At 39.2% G+C, this 16875-nt stretch overlaps 1 long non-coding RNA gene across 1 annotated transcript; it reads left to right on the forward strand.

The window, feature by feature from the left end:
* The first annotated feature begins 852 nt into the window (after nucleotides 1–852).
* LOC311084110 lies at nucleotides 853–2161 on the forward strand. The gene is made up of 2 exons (XR_014606434.1): nucleotides 853–938; nucleotides 1808–2161. It is a non-coding gene; the product is annotated as an uncharacterized lncRNA (long non-coding RNA).
* The last annotated feature ends 14714 nt before the right edge of the window (nucleotides 2162–16875 follow it).

The following is a 16875-nucleotide window of genomic DNA, read 5'->3' on the forward strand; positions in this document are numbered from 1 at the left end:
GATTTTGTGAGATAACTGTAAGGTTTTATCTTTGTTTGGGGTGAACAAGAGATGTAAACGATTTAGCCTATGTCATGTAACCCCTACTCAGTACGTGTTTTTGGACACATACCCTTTTTTTGCTAAACACAGACTTGACATTCAATGCAAAAGTTATTGCACCCAAAAGTAACTTAAATTGGAGTTGTATAACTGATCATAAACAACTCTGAATTAGCCCGAACAGAGGCCTGTGTGTGAACCCTCTAAAATGGTCACTCATTTCAATTTGAATAAGGTAATACATATGTAATACATCCTCTATTAGTCCAGTCATTTTATGAAAAAAGGTTGAACAAATTGCAACAGAAGAAAACTCAACTGATTTTGTATCCTCAATATGTCCTGAGTAAGGGGAAAAAAAGTCCAGAAGAATCCCATTAGGGGAAAGTTTCGAAAAAGACCCAAATATAGCCTATTCATACGCCTATTCATTCTTTTTCTTACGTGAATAGGGTAAAGATTTTAACCTTTAAAGTATATTTGAAGTTGTCTCAAAATAACACATTTAATACATACTTAATACTGTACACTTAAAATACATTAAATGTATCAAAATAAGCACAATTTAAATAAATTTTCTTTTCACCTGGGATATGACCTGTAGAATAGTTATATTCTCCGTAGGTTATACAGGAGACTGAGTGAAATATGTTGTTGTGAATTTATATAAAGCTACATTTAGATATTAACCATTAGCCCATTAGACATATACAGCCTACTGTGTAATCATATGGATCCTCTGTCAGGATCCGGGCTCTCTGTCTTTTCCTATCCATACATTTACACCCATCTGTTACATTCATTCATCCACACACACACACACACACACACACACGTTCTCTCGTGATTCGCTCATCTCCTGCAGCCCTTCTCAATCAGCGTCCCCGCTACTTGCGGTAACACCTGTCTCTAATTATTTCTGATTACCCTGTCTATTTCTAGTGTTTGTTCTCTCTGGTCTTTGTCGGATTATTATGTGTGAAATGTTCTCATGTTGACTGCTCACTGACCCAGTCTTGTCCTGTGTGTAACCGGATGAATGAGGTGATGGACATTAGTGAGCACCTATCAGCAGGTAATCCACCCTATTTAAGAGCTGGTTGGCTGTAGCCCGAGATGCGTCACGTTCGACTCCGCCTCCTTCCATTGTTTACAGTGGCTGTAGTGGTTGCATTTGCTGGCTGCTCGCCTTTCAGTCTATCGAACAGCGGATTGCATGATTTGAGTACCCGTGCCTGTGAAAGGACAAGCACATTGTGCGAATGCATCGTCTACTTCCGGATTTTCCCTCTCGTCCGGCGATCTTGTTCTTCCTGCTGGTGCTATAAAAAGCTATTACAGCCCCGTCGATTCCTTGCTGCCAGATTAAGAGCGCATCGTATTTTCCTGCTCCACTGTCGCTACCGTGTGCAATACAAACTTTTTGCCATCTGTGAGAAGATCGTCACCCCACTGATGAGGGGGACCGTTGCTGTCTGGTTTTATTTATTATGTTGATTTAATGTTTCTTTTATTGAACTTTTGAGGTTAACACTTGGTGTCAAAAATGGAACACCAAACTATCTGCTTGTGAGCTCATTGCGTGAATTGAGTTTTATTTATTTATGGTCTGTGTTTACACCTTTGTATGTTATTCGTGATTGTCTATTAATGGTGATATTATCTGCTCATGACCGTACCCTAAACATCATCCAACTGGGCTTTAGTGCAGTTGGTATGTTGAAGTTTGGTTATTAATTATTTTTTTTGTGATTTTTCGTTTCAGGTGCTGAGGTTCCACGGGTGGAGGATCTCTTGTGGTGGTGGTGCTTTCTTCGAATGTTTGCCGTGACACTTTTGAAGTCTTTGCTGTGTGTGTGAGTGTGCTTTTGGCAAATTAAGTTTAGTGATCCCTCCTCCCGTGGTTTGCCTCAGCCCTGTTAGTCTGTGTCTTTTTCTATGGTGTCTGTGTAACCAGTGTATGGAAAGAGTGTGTGTTTATTCAAATGTGTTTTTGTTTACTTGAATGTGTTTGTAACTCAAAACCTTGTCAGTATAGCTCCAGGTTGCCTTTTTAACGTGACTACCCTGCTGCTTTAAATTAAACTTTGTATAAATAAAATTTTTGTATATTTTCATATCCACGTCTCTGCCTACCTTTATTAGAGAATCGAACCTGAGTGACCTAGTAATAGTAACTTGAGTGTTGTCCATATTTCCCGGGGCGAAATTCCCCGGGTGGCGTAGTCGAAATTCTTTCTACCTGTAATACCGCTCTTGTGCCACATTTGGCGTAGTCGAAATTCTTTCTACCTGTAATACCGCTCTTGTGCCACATGTGCTACAGACCGCGTTCTATGCACCTCCAGTCTGCGAGCCTTCTGCTGTGGTGAGCCTATAAGTGGACTCTGCTCTGTTGTCAAGGAAACCCTGGGATTGTTTTTCGGTTCTCCTTTTATTTTCATGTGCCCGAAGTGAGCCATCTCTCTGGAGAGAGTTTTTATGTTCCCTTTTGTGCTGTTTGTCAGCCTGCTTTTGTGTTTCATTAAAGAGACTTTTTTCTGCATCCCCTCTGCTTTTGGATCTTATTACGACCCGTGACATCCTCGATGAAATATCTGCTGTACTATATAAAACAGTGTCCTACATAGCATTTTATGAAGACAAACACAATTTATCCCTTTTCTAAAATTCTAAGGGCCATTTAGAAGAAAAGAGACAATATTGTTGTTCACAAAAACATTATTTATTAACACCATTTATGAATTATGATGACTCCCGTAGATGACTCCCCTATGGCTTGCCACTCTTCTTTAACTGTTTTTCTATCCTCCTGTCAAAGTGCTCCTGCTGACTGATAAAAAAAAATAAACATATAGAATTTTTTTTTAAAAGACATGGTGAATTTGATCTTGTCACTGTGGGTGTGTGTGGGTGTGCTGCCCAGAATTGATGTCTGGTGAGTGTGGATTGCATCAATTTGCTCCTGATCTTCAAAGTACAACGGTACAGGCAATTGCTGGTGGAACACTTTTGTAAAAATTGTCAAGCCACTTTGAATTATTTTGGCCACTGACGACGGACTGTGCAGAGAAAATTGAAAATTACATTAAAAACATGTCCATGTTTGTCTCTGTAAGTCGTTTATTTACTAGACAAGCAATTGGTTTGTGAAGTGCACATACCCTACATTTTAGTCCAGATCAGTAAGCTATTTTAAGAAAAAATGTCATGGGTCAAGGATCAATCCAACTTGGCTAAATGGTAAAAAATTACACTGGCCAGTGGCCAGACATCTTTTTAGGCCTGTATCTTGTGTAAAAACTCGGCATCTATACAAGATTAAAGATCAAGGCATACAAATCTCTTGATGAATGTACTTTGTAGTATAGGGTTGCCACCTTCAGTGAGGCAAAATGGTGTCACAGTGTCTAGTTTGTGTTTCCCCGGGTGTCCACTAGAGCAGTGGTTCCCAAACCTGTCCTGGAGGCACCCCAACACTGCACGTTTTCTTTGTCTCCCTAATCAAACACACCTGATTCAACTCATCAGCTCATTATCACATGGGTTAATGAGCTGATGAGTTGAATCAGGTATGTTTGATTAGGGAGACAACGAAAACGTGCAGTGTTGGGGTGCCTCCAGGACAGGTTTGGGAACCACTGCACTAGAGGTCTCCTTCCCTTCCTGTCACCATTTACTCTGGATGGTCGTCCTCATTGAGTGCGCCAGATAGATAGATAGATAGATAGATAGATAGATAGATAGATAGATAGATAGTGCTGCAAACAACACAGACCACCACCAAAATGTTTCAATTGGACCCCAATAACTGAATAATAATCAATTGACAAACCTGGCTGAGACATGCTTCTTGTTGACAACTCATATGCACTAAGAATATATTTCTGTTACTAATAAAAAAGTTTTGCATGAGAAAATTTAATTAGCCAATCAAAGCTTTCATTGTTTTAAACACAACATAATCGGCGTATGTTTTAAGTACAATGAGCAAATAACATTTCAAATACTGAGAACCAAATCTGTTTATAATCTGCATCCAAACATGACAGCTCTAATAGCTGTTATTCATTCTTAATAGCCACAATCACTAAGACACTGAACAAAACAGTGGAAACAAGCCCAAGAGCAACGGCGACATGATTCAGGGTGCGTGTCGTTTTGGAGTTCTTCTCTGCTAATGCTTGCTGTCCTGAGTAGTTGGCATTTCGAGTCTGTGAAAACAATAGTGAAAAATAATGTTAACCACTTCTGTTCTCATTCTGAATTTATGAAGGTATAAAAGAGTAGCAAAACTCGAAAGCCCGTAGATGTGCATTTGAGAACTTGTACAATAAATATTTGTGCTTGTGCGTGAACATTTAGGCTACACTCACAGCAATGTGAAAACCTGTAAAATAAAAATCTGAAGTTGAATGTTGAAATTTGCACATTTGCAGACAATAGTCACAAACCTGTATTCTGAATTTGAAACTGCAGACAAGTAGTCACAAATGTGTAAAATGCCATTCTCAGAAATACAATGACAGACAAGGCGCCAACCAATAAAACGGCTCCTTTGAACACCCCCGCTCCTGCCCCTATTTCTCTCTCGCCGCCACAAGTTTCAAGAGGACAAGTTAATTTTGCAGCTGGGTCATTCTACAGAAACGTCCACTTTTTGGTATGGCAAGATGTCTTAAAATTGATTTCTTTTTCTAACATTTAATCTTAGGCTACACCACATTATTAGACTACCCTTTGACTTTATGAATACATAGTTCCCACAGGCCAATTAATGTCACGTGACCTCCCCGGAGACGCCATCTTTGAGGGCAAAAGCTGCTGTGTTTACAATGTTTTACCATACTGTCTATGAGTTTTACAAGCAAATTTCGAATATTTCTTTCCATTTATAATGTTACGAAAATCATGAAGAGACAAAGTGACAGATTATAAAGAGACTCTATTAACACAAGACAGAGAGAGGTACAATGCGAAAATTTCAGTCATAAATGGTGTGGATCCGTATGCGCTAACAAAGGAAGCACTGAGCACTGATTATGCAGCTTTGCCTCAGATACAGTATTATCATGTGTGCCATTATCTGGTATTGGCTAGGAGTTTTAATACATGTAAGCAATTCCGAGCCTGGAAATATGTGCATGAATATGAATATACACGGTATGAAAATAAATAAAACTCGCGTGCAAATTAATTAATTAATTAATGTAATGCGGAACTACTTTATACGCGGGTTCTTTAGGGACATAATCTGAGATTGCCATGCTGGAATGTGTTTGTGTGTGTGTGTGAGAGAGAGAGAGAGAGAGAGAGAGAGTGAGAGAGTCGCGGGCGCGATCGAACAGTGGAAACAATGTTGTTTTTGTATGTTTTTAATATCTCGTCATTTTGTTCATACAGGACATAATTCAAACTGCAAAGTGTTAACTTATATTTGTGTACACTCGCAATAAAAAACAACAAATTCTTACGTGTTTTGAGGGAGTTTCTTTCCTGTTTATCCTCGCCAGCCATAACCTCCGTCGTTGTTCTGACAAAAGCTTAGTGTTCTCACATTCATGAAGTCTAATGACGGGTATACTGTAAAATCCAAATTTAACTGAACCTCCGACACGATTTAAACATCCATTGACCCAGCAGGAGATCACCATTTTCACTTTTTATCACGAAATTAACTCGCTTCAGCTTCTTCTACTATTGTTCTGCCCACAGAAATGGCGCCGGGTCGGCAAATGCTAAAAAACTAAATTTAACTGAACCTCCGGCACGATTGGAACATCCATTGACCCAGCAGGAGATCACCATTTTCACTTTTTATCAAGAAATTAACTCACTTCAGCTTCTTCTTCTATTGTTCTGCCCACAGAAATGGCGCCGGGTCGGCAAATGTGTTTCCTGCTGCAGGGCTCGCTTTCTTTACGTTACAAGAAAGCTACCCCGCCCCGTTCGCGTACGTCACTCACTGGCGACAGGAGGAAAGAGAGTGTTTTAGTCCAGCCTAGGCTGGACCAACCTCCATTTCTCACACATTTCTCAGTCCCCTCCTAAGTTCAGGCGACTGGAAATATCAATATTGCAGTCAAGGAGTCTGTTGTAAGACACGCACGCCTGCAAACGAACGCCGTCACAAGACATGATGACACTGTATGGTTGGCTTATGTGTTTCCCCCCTGTGGCTCAGCGGCAAAATCCTAGGGTTTCGCGCCAGAGACCCATGTTCGAATCCTGGCTCTGACGGCAGATAAAAATTATGCCGTTCGCTTCTCCGAGCTCGCGGCCAGCTTTCTTACATACAGAAAGCGAACCCGCCTCTCGCACATGATGGTGCTTGAGTATTTATTAGCACCTAAACATATGAGCCTTCAAAGCATTTCGCTCTGTCAGTCCCCTTAAAAAGGCGACTGCAGATGCGTATTTTGCAGCCATACACCGTTTCTATGGCAACTCAGAGAAATCCCAGAGTACAATTCTGGTCATCCGGCTCACACCGATGGTGTCTACGATGGTGTTCAAGTCCCGCTGCGGCCAGACTTCCACCAAAACTCGCTCGTTCAGTTCCAGAAAATGCGACTGTTCCAGTGTATTTAGCAGAAAACAAGCCGGTTACACAGCCCGTTTGCCCGCACACAAACGCCGTTTTTACGGCGACCCAGATCAATCTCATAAAGAATGTATTTTCTGGTATTCCGGCCACGGCCGATGGTGTTATGAATTTAGTAAAATGCCCACAACCCGGTGCTCATTCCTACACACAGGCACAGCCCATCACATTCCAGGGCTCGCACACATAAAATCGACTCATGTCGATTGTGCATTGAATGTAGTGAATGTGCCCCCGACCCAGTGCCCACAAACACTACACACTGCATGTCTCACGGTTTTCTGTAAAAACGAAACCAACGCACATACATTCTGCTCAAGCCGATGGTGTTTTCAGTGTAGTAAATGTGCCTGCTGTCCCACGCCCACATTCACTCACAGACATGACAAGCCCTACGGGGTTCGCCCCGCTCGCTCTCTCTTAGCAAACCGCCATAGGAGAGTTGAGCGCAGGCAGGCTGCCCGCTGTGATCAGCGCGCCCCCCACCTCGAATGCTGCAAGCACGCATACCGATGCTCTCCGGTTGCCACCATGTCACGACCAGAGCCCAGATCTCATTTAACCCTGCATGGACAAAGCTCCGCGGGGTATCAGAACGGGTGCTGAACATTATAAAAAGAGGCTATTCACTATAGTTCGCTCAACGCCCCCGCCGTTACACGCCGCAAATCGAAACTACGGTGAAAAGGGAAGTAGCACATCTACTTCGAGCCGAGATAGCGAAACTGTTGAGCAAAGAGGCCATAGAGCCTTTATCTCAAGCTAAGAGCGAAGGGGGCCTATACAGCAAATATTTTCTGGTACAGAAAAAAGACGGGGGTCTCAGACCAATTCTAGATCTAAGACAGCTGAACAAAGTGCTTTCGAAATGCCGGTTCAGAATGCTCACAACCAGGAAAATCCTCTCACAAATTCGCCAAAGGGGTCTGGTTTATGTCAATAGATCTGAAGGATGCGTATTTCCAAATACAAAAAAACGTCACGTCATCTGTATCAATCTGTATTTTTCAGATTCGCCTTCGAGGGCCAGGCATATCAATACACAGTCCTGCGTTTGGCCTGTCCCTAGCACCTCGTACATTCACGATGTGCATGGATGCAGCGCTTGCACCCCTGAAACTTCGGGGCATGCGATTTTTGAATTACTTGGACGATTGGCTGATTCTAGCTCGATCACACTCAGAGCTCATAGACATAGGACCATATTACTCGAACATCTCGAGAATCTAGGTCTCAAAGTCAATTGGGTGAAGAGTTCACTGTCTCCCAGTCAGAGAATATCTTTTCTGGGCACAGAACTGGACTTGCTGTCTATGACAGCACAGCTATCGCCATGGCGCAGACTGAACATTCAGCGCATGACGGAATCCTTCCGCTGCTGCACTATAGTCCCACTCAGACATTTTCAGAAAATGCTGGGTCTCATGGCCTCAGCGTCATCAGTTCTCCAGTTGGGCCTGCTTCGCATGCGACCACTGCAGTTCTGGCTTAAAGTGTGAGTACCGCGTCGAGCGTGGACTTCCGGTCTGTTCCGCCTCAAGGTCGATCAAAGATGCGTCTCAGCTCTGAAACCTTGGAGAGAGACCGATTGGTACCGGTCAGGTGTAAGCCTGGGGACTTCCTCTAGTGTGAAGGTGGTGTCTACGGACGCCTCCACCTCGGGATAGGGAGCGCTGCTCGAGGGCAGACCGTTCTTCGGCCAGTGGTCAGAACGGGAAAAGCTTCTACACATAAACTGCTTGGAAATGATGGCAGTCGACAACAAGCTGAGGCGTTTTTGTCCCCAGATAAAAGGTTTTGGTTTTGGTCCGTTCGGACAACTGGGTTGAGTGGTAGCCTATTTAAATCGTCAAGGAGGTATCAGGTCCCGAAACCTCTACAGTTTGACAGAGCGCCTCCTGTCGTGGGCTTGGTCTAATAGGATTACCTTGCAACATATCTGTATGGCGGCAGGCTGGGCCTCCCCGTCTACATTTATACGTTTTTATAACCTAGAGGTTCCCGCCTTGCAGGCTAAGCTGCTTTCGGTCTAAAAATCAGTACTGTCCCCCCGAGGCTATCGGCTCAGAATACTGAAACTTCTCGAGCGCCGCCCGCTGATCAATTAAATAACTCTATGGGCAGTGTGTAAGACCAATAATATTCATCAGTTTTTTCGCCCTGACTGTGTGGAACTCTATTGATATAATTTGCTCATAGGACACTACTTATTACAGGAATGATGCTGTTCCAGCCCCTCTTTCCTGGACTCTCTGCGAGTCCCTGATGATCATGCACTATATGAGCCCCAGGCACTTGCCCTTGGGACTTTGGTGTTGGATTTCAGCACGCACAGCGTTTTACACTGTGTTCCCCTAGCGTAAGATATTACGCAGTTCGAGAGACCTCTCGTAAGAGAACGTACTCGGTTACTAACTGTAATGGAAAATTTTGATTTTCATTGATTTACAGTGTTGATTTATTAAGACATTGAAATGATCTTTGCTGGACTGTACGTAGTCTGCCAACATATGACTATGTGTGTGTGTTTTTAAACACTGGGAAACAGGTGAGACATCAGGAGGAGGCAGATTGAAAAGGGGCTCTGACCCCTAGGGTCAGAGGCCGCCCAATTTAGAACTTGTGAGTTTGTAAGAATAAACTCAGCAGGATTAGATGACTAGCAGAGAAACCCCTTGTTTAGATAAGGGCCTGTAAGCAGGAGACCTTGAAAGAAGTATAAAGGCTCCTCTGCCCTCCCTCTCGTAATTTTTGGCTTCCCTCTTCTAGAGAGAACCGAGGTTCCGTTAGTAACCAAGTACGTTTTATCTTTTAATAAATGTGACCGCTTGTGAAACCCCGGCTAAAGTAGCAGAATCGAATTATGAGTTAACGAGCGTCAAAGTAGTCATAGCCATAAAAATTACAAAAATAGTCCATGTGTGTTTATTGCTGTAAATGATAGATTATACCATTGGTTTTGAGATGCAATACTTACATTTTCATTTATAACATGATAAATACTGAAATTAATGATTTTATTGACACTACGTTATACTTTTGCGCAAAAAAAAAAAAACGGACGTCGGCTTCCTAAACATTGATTTCAGTCGTCTCTGGGTATATTTCGCGCAACAACACTGCTGATTCGTATATCAATCGGTTCATGAACTTCTTTTCTGTGTATTTTCTATTAGAAAGAGTAAAAACAGACTTTAAAATCAATCCGCGAGCGCCGGTAATCAGGTCAACACAATGCAAAAAAAGAGAGAGATGTCAGCCGCGTTTAGATGTCTGTGGTGATTTTTTCTTGTCATAGCCAATATTTTAAGAACTGCTTATTTGTTTTGTAGCTTAGTATTCTGCCAATAATATTAAACTTATTTTAAGGACATTTTTGGCCTGCTACGTGTTATTTGCTGGATGATGGTAACGTAATGCGTTGTTTTGACATCTGACATGGCCATGGCTTCGCCGGCGACACCGAAGTATGAGCAGGAACGGAAAATAGCTGCTTGCTTAAACAGCTTGCTTGATATTAATCTCGATGGAATTGAACCCAAATTATGATTTAACCGGTTTTATTGCGGATTATTTTCTGGAGGATGATTGTGATGCTGAACAGGACACTTCTTTGACGAAACTGACGAGGAATTTGACGGTAAGTTTTTGTTATTATTGTTTTATGCTAAATATGTAAATGTATACTGTCAGTGTCCAGCCAATGTAATGCTAACACATATCTGTGATGCAAAAATAGTGGATTTAAATGTTTATTACATTTGTTGATTGGGATTTAGTCAGTTTAAATTAATTACGTTTATGGCATGATGTTTATTTGTTTCATTAAGTCTGCTAACCACCTATAGGCTGTTTCTTGTTCTTATGGCCTCCCCTCAATTAATCAGATCCAGTCTGACTAAACTGAAAAAATATTTTCTGATATTTTCATATAAAATGCTTCATTATCCATTTTAAATGTGAAATTAAACCCACTTCCCATTCTTGCATGTTACACAATCATGTTTTTAGGTATCTTGCTTTGAATTGAAAAAAAAAAAAGATCTTTGCTTTTTCAGGCAGTGACCAACATGATGAGGAGGACAAGCCAGTTTTGGTGATTGAACCCCACACTGTAAAAAAAAAAAAAATCGTAAAATAACGGTAAAAAGTCTGGCAGCAAAGTTGCCAACCACTTACCGTAAAATCAAAGTAAAATATCTTAATTCCAATAAAGTGCCAAAACTATAATTTTACAGAATTTTTCCTTGTTTGAATTAAGATATTTTACCTTAATTTTACGGTAAGTGGTTGGCAACTTTGCTGCCAGACTTTTTACCGTTATTTTACGATTTTTTTTTTACAGTGTAAAACTTTTATTTTATGGATTTTTCCAATATTATAATGACCAAACACCTTTAATAAAGTTATGGCACTAAAAGTTCTACTGAGAAACACTGTTATTTTACAGGTATTTCCTAAATGATTACAATCAAACACCTTTAATAAAGTTATGGCACTAAAAGTTCTACTGAGAAACACTGTTATTTTACAGGTATTTCCTAAATTATTACAATCAAACACCTTTAATAAAGTTATGGCACTAAAAGTTCTACTGAGAAACACTGTTATTTTACAGGTATTTCCTAAATTATTACAATCAAACACCTTTAATAAAGTGACGGCACTAAAAGTTCTACTGAGAAACACTGTTATTTAACAGACCTTTCCTAAATTATAACGATCAAACACTTTCAATAAATTGTCAAGACGTGCTCAAGAATGTAATAAAACAGTTTTATTTTAGAAGACAAAATAAGTCTGTAAAAAAAACTGTATAAAACTGATTAAAATCATCTCAAACTTTAATTTGCAGCACTTGTTTACATATAATTTAATAGTATTTAAACAATGTAAACTTGTAATCTAAATAAAATGGAATTATTCAGACCCCTGGGGTCACATAGTTCTGATATTAAATATTATATGGTCTTTACATTCAGAATCCTTACTATACAAGTTTATTAATAAGTTAAATCAAAACATACAACAAAAGTGTACCAGAAGTGACAGATACAGCAAATAAACAGCAATCCAGCAAACGGCCAGTAATCAGCTTGGTGCATCTGGGAAGAAGAAAAAAAAGGACACACTATGATTCTCTCAAAATGATTTCAATTATTTTTGTTTCCTTTAAACAAGCTTAATAAATTTTTATTTAAATTGTCTGTTTGTCTTCTGATTTGTCTGGTATCTAAAACTTATGTCCGATTGAAAAATGTGCATCACCAAAAGAAGGAACATATAGATTCACAACAATGGACATTCTTTTCCAGAGGTATCATTGCAAGGTAAATGCCTAAAAATGCCAATTTGTATTACAAAATAAAACCAACAATATTTGTATTAACTGGAGGTGTTTCAGACTGCTGTGATATGGGTAATGAGGGTCTTTCTCTCATTCTCCAGGGAATTAAATATATGATATGTGTTTTAAAAAAAAAAATATTCTCATTGTGTGAGATTATTAAAGTACTTGAGATAGTTCACCCAAAAATGAAAATTCTGTCATCATTTACTCACCATCATGTCTTTTCAAACCTGAAATGTCTCTCTTTTGTCAAGCATTAAAATTAGATATTTTTGAAGAATGTTGGCAACCAAAAAATGCATAAAGGTTTGGAACAACATGAGGGTGAGTACATTTTTTGGGAGAATTTTCTTGTTTGCCTGACTGTGAACTATCCCTTCAGTTCATGTGTGCCAAACTCCTGGAGGGCCAGTGTCCTGCAGAGTGTAGCTCCAAACTGTTTCTGGTTATCCTGAGGATCTTGATTAGCTGGTTCAGGTCAGTTTAATTAGGGTTTGAGCTAAAATCTGCATGACAGTGGGCAAATTCCAATCAAAAGTGAGTATCCCTATGCCCTGGGGTTTTTAATATATGCTTAGTAAGGGGCCGTTTGTCTCGGTCTAAACTACTGAAATGTGAATCTGTGAAAACGGTAAAGGCATGCATATGTGTATTATGTGTTTAGTCTATAGGTATGCGTGTGTGAATGTGAATGTGCACAAGCGTAGTCTTTCTTTACAGAGTGACATCACCAGTTACTTTGTGGCATGGATAAAACAGCGATTTAGACGTTTTCGCCGATCTGTAAGAAACGGGAATCGTTTTAATAACGTTATCATCTGTACAAAGAAAAACTTTTTTGTTTTTAGTTCATCGTTGTTGTGAAAGTACCAAAGTTTGTGTGTTCTTGACGTCTTTTCTTTGAACCCTGCAGGTAGTTACATTTAACGTATCTATTCATACAATATGAAATGTATGATGAAAATGTGTGTAATATAGCAAACCCAAACAAACAACTCAAATTATTCTGTTAAATTGAATTCTTCCACCATATCTAGTTTTAAAATGAATCACTGGGACTTGCCATCCTAGGTCACATTACCATAAATATCAAATAAAATTACTATAAGATAAAATTACTTCAGTTAATTTACCATCGCATGTACCCTTTGCTAACGCATTTGTGGAAGGGGATTCTCCCCTCATTTACTCTCCCTTATGCCATCCGAAAGGTATATGATTTTCTTTCTTCAGATGAACACAAATTTTAGAATTTTTTTTAGAAAAATTATCCATCTCTTGTGTTCGTGTGTCAAATAATGCAAGTGAATAGACAACAAAATGCTTAAGGTCAAAAAAGTCCAAACACACATCCTGACAATAATCCAAGAGCATTGTAAAGCTCATATGATAGTGCAGAAAACTTCCTGTGTGAACAACACAGCAGGCTGTTTGTAGGCTGCATGTAGTTTCTGGAGCATGCACTTGCATTATATTGGCTTACAATAAATGGATCATTTTTCAAAAAATCTCCGTGGAAAGAAAGTCACATATACATCTGGGATGGCACAAGGGAGAAAAAAAAGGAGATAACTTTTTTTGTTTTATATACTGCAGTGGATACTTACTACTGAATGATTGTTTCTCTGTTGGTGCTGTTGGCGCTCCGTAAACATTGTTCCAATGCTTGATCTAAAAAATATTTTAAAAACAATAATAATAATTTTTAAAAGTGTGTTAATTATTACATGTGTGTTAACAGACTATTGATCAGGGTGACATAGGACCATTTTTTAATGTGTTCCTTAAGTGTTATATAAATCTGGAGAACCCTTACTAACATTAACCAGAGTTTTGCTATATTAACCAAATGGTAATAAAGTATTGTAATCAATCCACCATAAAAACATGGTTTATAAACTTTTACTATGATAAAAACCAAGGTTAATTTAGCAAAGGACCCTGGGAACATGTCATTAAAAGAACAGCTCATCCAAAAAATAGAGTTCTCTCATTATTTACTCCATGTTGTTCAAAAAACTGTATGAATTTCTTTTGTAGAACCTTAATTAAGATATCTTGAGAAATGCCTTCTTTGTTTTGTTTTCCCATACAATGGGTTCCAATGTTGTTTCATTCCCAACAATCTTGTGTTTCACAGAAGTCATACAGGTTTGAAAATACTTTCATTTTGAAAGGACATTAATTTTTGGGTCAGCTAGGCCTGTGAACTCAAGAAGATAGATAAAATATTGTCTGGAGGGTTTGAACCAGTGTGCCTTTGAGCAGAGTTTAACGTTACATGTTCTGTCTCTATTTCACGTGTATTTTAATATAGCTAACAATACTCACCGCATCTGAAGATCATGTGGCTGGATCATATTTATTCCCAAAATTGCTGGTTAATGAGGGAAACACACACATACACAGCAATATTAGCTATTTGTATATTAGCATTTTACTAACAGAGACATTTGCGAAAGCTTAGCGGAACTGCTACTAATATCGATATAGCTCTAATCGCGTTTAGATTCTCAATTTAACACACTATATTTTGATGTAGCAGAATTGTTTTTATAAAATAAAAAGTTAACGTTACCTTCTGCAGATTGCAATATGTCCGTTACACGTTGTTAAAATGCGTTGTCCATATTCCTTGTTTGTTCTTCATTTACATCCCGCAACTCGCTCAAAATAGAAATTTACCAGTCCGATGTAAAATAATCCATGTTTTAAACAATATTTGCCACAGAACCGACGTAAGTTATGCTAGTACTGAAGATCCCGAGCAAGCAGCAGGCAGCACACACACACACCCACTGACCAACACGTATTCAAACTTGACCTGTAAAAGGCGCACATAGTTGTCATTGGCCAGATTCCTGGATGACAGTCTGAATAACCAATCATGCTCAAAACAACTCGGAGAGACAGCCAATAGTGTGGTCAAAGAGTATAGATGTACCAAGAGGCGAAACTCCGTTGCAGTTTTGACAACAGCCACTAGGTGGCGCTTCGGTAGCGCGGCCGCCATTTTGGACTGAACCAACGGCTTTACCGTTAGCACAACTACCGTATACAGCATTAATATTATGTCTGTAAATAATTGGAGACAAAGAAAACAGTGTTCTGCCATCAACTGCAACAACTACCAGTCTACAACCAATCAACTAGCATTTCATAGATTCCCCAAAGATCCAGAGAGGTAAAGTAGAAAAGGTTTTTATTAACTTTAAAGTGAGTAAACGTCAACGATAACAGGTGCTGTAACGTTAATGTAAGCTATCCCATAACCGCAGTAACAGTTTGCTAACGTTTTGTATGTATTTGGTCGAAATTGTCAAGACTCGAAGTGGGCTTTTTAAATCGCATACTTTCAGAGATATATGAACACCTAACCTGGCAAATGACCGCTTTCACGCTGTCACCTTTTTTTCGCATAAACATGAAAATCACTATCCAAACTTAAATGGTTGTAATTCAAGAATGCTTTGGAATATAGACCTATGGTTGGTCTTGTTTTAAAGAAGACATTTGTCAGATTATTGTTGAAGTGAAATAAATTATGAAAGTGAAACAGAAAAAAGTTATATAAGTTTGAGTTTATTAAAATGTACAAATTTAAAAATATAATTATTTATATTTTATATAAAATATATATATTACAAAATATTTTACTCTAGAACTGCAAGAAAATGAAAGCAAAAAATCTGAAGAAGTTGTGTTCCACATAGGTTGATATGTTGATATCTCGCTCCTGCCGTGTGCTCTAACGTTACACGGTTTGGAGCTGCGCGCTCTTGCTCGCTCGCTCGCTCTAGATTCCGGGAGATTTTAGCTAATTTGTGGGCATCAGGGAGCCGCTATCAATATGCGGGAGACTCCCGGAACTTCCGGGAGACATGGGATGTCTGCTATAGAGATATTAAAAACTAGAAACTACTATTTAGTTCATTTAACCGCTTTTGAATTTGAACCGGTTATCGTTCAATTCTATGACAGCTGTGTTGCGTTCAGTCCAAGATGGCGGATCTGCAGCTCTGCGCATGGGTGCGTTTGTTGCAATGGAACGTTCTATTGAGTTTCGCCTCTTGGTACTTCTATACTCTTTGGTGTGGTAACATTGCAATTACAGGAAATGATGACATGTTTTTTAAAAGAAAGATTATGAAAAAATATAGGCCTACACATGCTATTTATTTAGCTGTATTTGTAGGCTGGCTGTTATATTTATTCAATTGGTTAAATGGCGTTTTCATTGCAGTGTATAATTAAAAATTAAACTTAAAATAACGTATATAACAACATATATTTACCACTGCTCTGCTAAACAGCAATTTAACAGAGCAAACAGATTATATATTAAACAGAGCAAACACTGCCTATGTATTCATATAAAATTCTGTATGTAGACCTATATGAAAAACTAATGGATTGGTATACTCTGGGTGACATTATTACATGTGACCCATAATGACTCTTTTGCACTTTAACAAATTATTGACCTTTCCTTTAGAAACACTCTTATGCCTAATAATGTCTTGCTTTTCACCCTGTGGCACTGTTACACAACCTGTTGGTTTAGGGTTAATCCTCTGTCCAACACAACACTTTGCTAACATTGGCATAATTCTATATAAGTTGCAACATATACCCCGGGTTTCACAAGCAAGGCTTAAGCCTGTAGTCCCAGACTAAAATGCACATTTTAGCTGTTACCTGAAAGCAACTTGCACTGACTTATCTTAAAATATGTCAGTGCCATTGTTTTGTCTCAAGATGGTGTGTCAGTGAGAATTGAGAAACATTGAGGAATACCACAATACTTATACTGTAGCAGTGACATTGTCAGGCTTTTCTATTTACAATGAAGTAAGCTAATGCCTGCACAAAATATGAG

The sequence above is a fragment of the Abramis brama genome (assembly GCF_963993115.1).
Source record: "Abramis brama genome assembly, chromosome: 6".
In the NCBI taxonomy this organism is placed as follows: Eukaryota; Metazoa; Chordata; class Actinopteri; order Cypriniformes; family Leuciscidae; genus Abramis; species Abramis brama.